A 7,643-nucleotide genomic window follows, 5' to 3' on the forward strand; every position below is an offset into this window, starting at 1 on the left:
CAGCCTCTGCTTTCTGACTGATAGCATTGTTCTCGTGAAGGAGCAGGCTATGGGTCGTTAAAGCCCAAGATCAAGGGCAGAGACTCTCTAACTAATTAGAGTTAGACAGTGCTGTGTTTATTAACACCGGCGGGCGGCACCAGAGCCGTCCCTAAAAGGCGCGACCGCGCTGCCCAAGGTTCTTTGCCCTCTCTTTATTGCCCAAGATCTTACATACAATACATCTGCACAAGCCCAGCACCTCCCATCCCCGCTCTGTATTCAAATGAGCTCATTGGTCCTTCACACCTGTGCAATTCTTCCCTTGAATTGGGTCCGTGGTCTCAAATTGGGTCCGTGGTCTTAAGGGATGAAGTCAGGAATGTCTTCATCAGGTCTCTGTGACCCTCTGGCACCATCCAAGGTCCCCTGCTTAGTGACTGATTGGCATCAAGCCCAGGTGCTAAACCATTGTTCTCCTGGTTTCAAGATGTTCTTATAACACTTCACTGACTCCACTTCCTTCTAGAAAGGAGCTCCTAATGGTAAACAATAGAACAATCAGCTCTGGCTTAAGCATCTCAGAATCATTAACCTATGGTCTGCCTGTCTAACTTACATCCTGATCAGTGGGAATTGCTTCTAAGCCTCAGCTGAAATCTGAACTCTTTACAATCATGCTTCAGCCATGCCCAGGGGGAAGGGGGCTGAATGAGCTGAGTAAGAATTGTAGGGGAGATGAGCAGCTGTCAGCAATCTGTGCTCTGCTCTAAACTGGGAAGCCAAGAGACAAAGGGCGTTTTCAGGCAGCAGCACAGAGAGCTGCTGGATCAGCCTTGGGCAGGGCCTGGAGGGGTCTGGCTGTGCCTTCAGAGGGAGCTGGCACAGTCAAGAGCCTCTGATGGCAAAGCTGAGGTTTGGCTGGGCCTGGAGGTCCCCTTCCACCAATGCCCTCCCTTGGGATGTTCCCAAGCCCTGTGGGTTGAGGAGAATTCACGGGAATGGCCTCAGGGTCAAGGAATGAAGTGCAGGCCAGCCAGGACTGGGGAGCCCAAGTTTCTGGTGGGGACTCTCAGCCATGGTTTCTGTTTTGTCTGCACAAGGGAGCTGAAGCAGCCGGCTCAAAAGCTTGAGGAGGAGGAAAAAGCCTTAGAGGAGGGAGAGAGGGGGAAGGAGGAAGAGAGGCAGAAGAAGGAAAAGAAGGGTGTCTCTGTGGGGAAGCAACCCCCCAAACCAGAGAAGGGGAAAAGCAAACAACCACAGAAGAAGGAAGCCAAGGTCCCAGAGAAGAAGGAAACCAAAATCCCAGAGAAGAAGGAAACCAAAATCCCAGAGAAGAAGAAAACCAAAGCCTCAAAGAAGGGGGAACCCAAAGCCCCAAAAAGGAGGGAACTCAAATCCCAGAGGACACAGCTGAGCTGGAGAAGAACTCTTTACTCTTTATTCACACAACTCATTTTACACAGTTTGACAGACCCCGTGTGCAGCTTTAGTTAGTTCATAGATTTCTTGCAGGTTATTCTAATATTGGTTAATAAAATAGATTTTACTTGTGCATCAAATCTCTCTGTTGTATTGTTTACCTGTTCTCTTCACTGATTCTCACGGACAAATCCCTTGTTGTTGCAGGTGCATTTGTTTTTCACCCTCAGAACAGATTGTTCACAAAGTCTCATTCTCACAAGAGCTTCCCATGGGAACTTGTAGCTGCTTAGCTGCACTCAGAAGAGATGGCAGGCCAGCTGTTAATGTGGCAGAACAAGGCCTGATTTCATAAGGCCTTTCTTTTATCATTATCCTACCTGCCTGTGACATCTCCCCCTTCTCGTTCATTTAAAAAAGGCTCCTATGTTCTGATGCTGAAACAGCTCACTCTTGTCAGGGCATTATCTCATCAAGGTTATCACTGGTTATCTGTTAGATATGGGGTAAGATAGATAAAAGACCACTTACAATCCACAAAACTTACCAAATTCCATCAAGTCATTGCCACAGGGTTTTGCAGCATGAGAAGACAAAAGAATAATGTCCAATGTCTCTTGGGGAAATGGAAAGAAATGACCATTGTTTCCAATGAGTTGAGAAGTGTGAGAAAGTCTTTGAGCTGGAAATGCTGATCTTTGACACCACTGAATGTGCTCCTGGCAGCTGGAACAGGGAATAACTGGAGAAGGTTCGTAGGAGCTCTGTACCATGAGGATGCCAGGAGGCTTTGCTGGCAAATTGCCTCTGTCAGTGCCCAGACACAGCCGTGTCTGGCCAGGCCTCCTCCTGCTCCTGCTCTGGCCACAAAGGCTGCAAGGTGATGAGGTTATTTCTCTCTGCACTGGGCCTCATTTCTTCAGAGCTGATCAGGATCTGATGCAATGAACAGGTGACTGCTTTGAGCTGCTGCTGATGAAACACAGGCACATCTTCTCCTGAAGGGAATGAATCAATCAGGCTGCACTGTGGTACACTCCATTGGGATTTAGATGGGATGATCTTGTTTCCAAATTCCTCATGTAAATATTGCATTGTTCAAAATGATTCCTTGTCCAAATGTCTCATGTACATATTGCATTATTTGAACGTTCTTAAGGCGTTCATTCCTCTTCTTTTTTGTTTTTTAAGAATGAGATGCATGTCTTTTGTTATGAGTATGAAGCACCATCACAGTAAAATAATACATGCAGTGGACAAGAAACTTACAGCAATTGGGAAGAATTTGGATACAACAATCAGGAACATTTCAAATAGCAGACAAAGCTAACAACGTAGGTGGAATGAGGTAAATAGCAATCTCTGCAATAATGTACCATCATCCCAGAGTCTGCAAACAGCTGACAAACCTCGATTCAGGGGGCACTTGGATCATTATTTCCAGATAATAATTCCCAAGCTGCCTTTAAAAAGAGTTCAACTGTCATGTCTAGAGGGTCAGATGGCCAAGTCAAAGCAACTCAAATCCAGTTTTGATGCAGAAAACATCTGGGTCTGTTGGCAAATTCCCGTCCAGGCAGAGCCAAGGCCTGGCCCCCACCCAAGCTCTAAGTGGGAGAGAATTCCCTGAACGTCATTGAAAACAAGGCTCTTGGGAACAGCGCTGAGGAGTAAAGGTCTGGGGGTGACAGACTAATGAACCATGCAAGAGCTGTCTCCTCCAAAATCCCCTCAGCACAGAGATGCTTTAAACCCAGCAAACTGTGGGAGTGGTTCTGTAATAATCATTGGGGCTGCATCTGATTGCTGAGAGTAGATGTCACAATGCCATCAGTTTAGAGGAGGCTTCCCACCAAGCTGAGATATCATTTCTTGGAACTGTGAAAAAGACTTAAAAATGATGAGACTGCCCTGGGTCAAAGCATGGAGGATTTTGGTGGGATTTTGGGCAGATGGTTTGGTGTGTATCCAGAGTGACTTTGGGCAGATTTGGGGCCTGCTTGGGGCAGGTTTGGGGCAGATTTGTTGCTGCTGTTGGGGTTTTTCTCCCGTTTCCCCAGCTGTGGGCAGAGCCCCGAAGCACATCCTGTTCCTGCCCCACTCCCTGAGGAGCCCAAGGAGCTGCTGCTCCCCATGCTCTGCACCCAGGGAGATCTGGGGCAATCCCGGCATCCCGGGCATCCCGGGCATTCCGGGCCCTTTGGGCATTGGGGGATTCTGGGGCTTGGGGGGCGAGAGGGGTGAGGGGGGCTTGGGGCTGGATTGTCTGGGGAAAGGATCGGGATTTTGGGGGGATGTCTGCATTTTTGGGAAAGAGCAGGGTTTGGGGGGAGGAAATTCTGGATATTTTAGGGAGGAAATTTCTTGAATTTTGGTGGAAATTTCTGGATTTTTTTAGGGAGGAATTTCTGAATTTTCTGCCGAGGTCTTCTGGATTTTTTGGGGAGGGGTTTCTGGATTTTTGGGAATGTTTCTGGAGTTTTTGGGAATGTTTCTGCATGGGGAATGGGGTTGGTTTTGTATAGTTTGGGGAGGAATGTTTCTGGATTTTCTGGGGAAAGTTCCTCATTTTTTGGGAATGTTCCAGGATTTTTGGAGGAACATTTCTGGATTTCTTTGGGAATGTTTCTGGATTTTTGGGGGAATGTTTCAGGCGTTCTTTTGAGAACATTTCCGGATTTTTTGGGGAACATTTCTCCATTTGGGGGGGAACATTTCTGGATTTTTGGGGGGAATATTCCCAGGTCTCTGGGGCACATTCCCAGGTGTCTGGGGAACATTCCCGGGTGTCTGGGGAACATTCCCAGGTGTCTGGGGAACATTCCCAGGTTTCTGGGGAACACTCCCGGGTGTCTGGGGAACATTCCCGGGTGTCTGGGGAACATTCCCGGGTGCCTGGGGAACACTCCCGGGTGTCTGGGGAACACTCCCGGGTGTCTGGGGCTCTCCTGGCCCCGTTCCCAGCCCAGGTTCCCGGGGTTCAGGAGCTGCCCTGGTGCCCGGGCCCCGCGACATCGCCTGGGTGCACTTGGAGCCCGAGGTGCAGGCGGGCGCCGCCCGCGAGGCCCTGCAGGGCTTCAGCATCACCCAGAGCAGTGCCAGGAAGATCTCCTGTGCCAAAAAGGGACCCAGTTTCCCACCCAAATCCCCTCTCTCCATCCCAAATCCTTCTTTGTGCATTCCAAATCCTTCTTCTTTCACCCCAAATCCCCTTTGCCAGCCCCCAGGGGTTTTGGGGCTCCTGAGGGGTTATTGGGGTTTTTCCCAGCATTGTACCCAGGGTCTCTCTGCAGACATTGCACCTGGAGCTGCCCCAAATAAACCCCAAATAACCCCAAATTTTGGGACTGAAGGGGGGGGGGAGGTGATACAAAAATTCGGGGTTTGGGGGTGTTTGACCCCAAACTTTGGGAATTGGGGGGTTTGATCCTAAAATTTGGGGTTTAGGGGATTTTGACACCTCAGGGTTTGGGGATTTTTGACCCCAGCCTTTGGGAACTGGGGACGTTTGACACCCCTGGATTTGGGATTTGGGGGTTTTTGTTCCCAGGATTTGGGGTTTAAGAGGTTTTCTCCTGAGGATTTGGGGATCAGGGGGTTTGACCCCCAAACTTTAGGATCAGGGCGGTTGGACACCCCAGATGTTTCAAACCCCAGGATTTGGTGTCAGGGGGTTTGACCCCAAAGTTCGGGAATTGGGGGGATTGACCCCAAACTTTGGGGATGAGGAGGGTTGGACACCCCAGATGTTTCAAACCCTAGGAGTTGGGGATTGGGGGTTTAGACCCCAAACTTTGGGGGTTGGGGGTGTTTGACGCCTCAGGATTTGGGATTTTGGGGTGTTTGAACCCAGACTTTGGGAACACGGGGTGTTGGACACCCCAAATGTTTCAAACCCCAGCATTTGGGGTCAGGGGGATTTAACCCTAACATCTGCAAATTGCAGTGTTTGACACCCCAGGATCTGGGATTTGGGGGGTTTAAGGCATAAAATTTGGGGTTCGGGCTGGGGGGCGGGGGGGAGGTTGAGATCCCAGAGTTTGGGTCTGGGGGTGTTTGGTCCCCCCCAGTGTTTGAACCCCCAGGATTTGGGGTCCGGGGGTGTTGACCCCAGGATTTGGGGTGTTTGACCCCAATGTTTGACCTCACCTCGGGTTTGGGGTCGGGGTTGAGATCAGGGACATTCCCTGGAGCCAGCGGCGGGATCGGGATCGGGAACGGGATCGGGAAGCGGAACAGGAACGGGGAGGGTCCCTGAGCCAAAGCCGGACCCCAACCCCAGGGAGAGGCCCCGCCGCAGTCCCGGAATGGCCCCATCCCCACAATCCCGGAGCCCTCCCCAGGCCCAGCCCCTCCCCGGCCGCTGAACGGAGCCTCCCTCAATCCCAGCCCGCCCCGATCCGGGCCGGAGCCATCCCCAGAGCCTCCCCCATTCCCGGCCCGGACCCTTCCATCCCTTTTTGGGGCGGCTCCTGCCGCTCCCCGCCCATTTCTGGGGGTTCCAAAGGGCCCCGCGGACCCTCCCCATTTTGGGGGTGTTGGGGGGGGCCCCAGGGCCGCCCCGAGGGCCGAGGGGGGATCGAAAGCCCCAAACCCGAGGGGCTCCTGGGGGTGCCCAGTTCCTCCCGTCCCCAGCCCGAAACAGACCCTGGCCAATCAGAGCGCGGGGCGCTGATGACGATCCTGTTGCCGGGCAGAAACTCGGCGCACTGGCCCCGCCCGGCGATTTCCAGCGAATCAGCGGCCGGCTCGGCTGTGACTCATCGGGTGCCGGGCAGAACCCAGCGCCTCTCACAGCGCTGGCCAATCAGAGACTGCGCGGAGCCATTCCCAGCCAATCAGAGCGTTTGTCGCTGATGGCTCTCAGTGTCCAGGAGCGGAATTTGGGGCGGGGGGCGGTGACCCCGGCGATGGGGATGGGGCGTGCGGGGGCAGCTGGGGCCGCACTGGTGGCACTGGGGGCGCTGGGAGCCCCCCCGGCCGCGGGGGGAGCGGGGGGCGCGGGGAGAAGGGGGGCGGGGGGGCCCCAAATTCAACCAAAGGGGGGTCGGAACCCCCAAAGGGAGCAGGAGGGGCCTGGAACCCCCAAAACCAAGCACGGGGGAGGGGATTGGGGACTGGGGGAATGATGGGGAAGGGGCGGGAGAGGGGCGGGAAAGAAGGGGATGGGACCCCCAAATTGAGGTGGGAGGGAGCTGTGGACTGGGGGAAACCCCCATCAAATCCCATTAAAATCCCATAAAAATCCCATTAAATTCCACTCAATTCCCATTAAATATTATTAAAATCCCATTGAAATCCTATTAAATTCCATTAAAATCCCATTAAAATCCCATGACATCTCATTAAAATCCCATAAAATTACATTACAATCCCATCAAATTCCATTAAAAGTCCATAAAATCCCATTAAAATCCCATTAAATCCCATTAAAAATCCTATAAATCCCATTAAAATCCTACTAAATTCCTATTAAAATCCATTAAATTCCCATCCAATCCCATAAAATTATCCCAAACCCACACAGAACTGGCCCTGAATTACCCCCCAGACACACAGCCCTAAAAACCCCAAAATGTGAAAAATTACCCCAAATTATCCCAAATTCACCCTGAAAAACCCCCCAAAAACCCCCAAATAACCCCAAAGGCACACAAAGAACCCAAATCCCCCAAATGACCCCAATCCCATAAATGACCCAAATCCCATAAATGACCCCAAATCCCATAAATGGGATTGGGAGAGGGGAGGAGAGGGCAGGGAAAGGGGGAGTGGGACAAACTGGGCGAGGAAATCAAACTCTGCAGTCAGACAGAGCAGGGATTTGTGTATCCAGCGCTGGGAGCGAGGGGGATCTCTCTGGCAAAAACCCACTCGGTCTCCTTTGGCCTTCAGCTCCATTTTAAAAGTCACAATTACAGCACTTCATTAGCATACTCACATTTGCATAAAGCTGTGTCCCGGTTTTACAGCCGTGTGTGGCTTCAGCGCCTGCGTCCGTTCCTCCTCTGGCGGCCCTCAGTCTTCTGGTGCTCTTTTGATGAAGGCTTCTGTCGTCCTCCTCACGCTGGAACTTTTTACCTGGAGCATCAGCCCATGCCTGGTGCTCCTTGTTCTTCAGTCTAAGCTGGTCTGAGCTGATTTTGCCCTTTGCAAGCTCTGTTCAAACTTGCTCTCTCACTCTCGGTGCGTTTGTTGTGTCGCTGGCTCTGCTCTCTCTCTTGCTCTGCTGCCTTGCTGGC

This window comes from Agelaius phoeniceus, chromosome 28 (assembly GCF_051311805.1).
Source record: "Agelaius phoeniceus isolate bAgePho1 chromosome 28, bAgePho1.hap1, whole genome shotgun sequence".
NCBI classification, from domain to species: Eukaryota; Metazoa; Chordata; class Aves; order Passeriformes; family Icteridae; genus Agelaius; species Agelaius phoeniceus.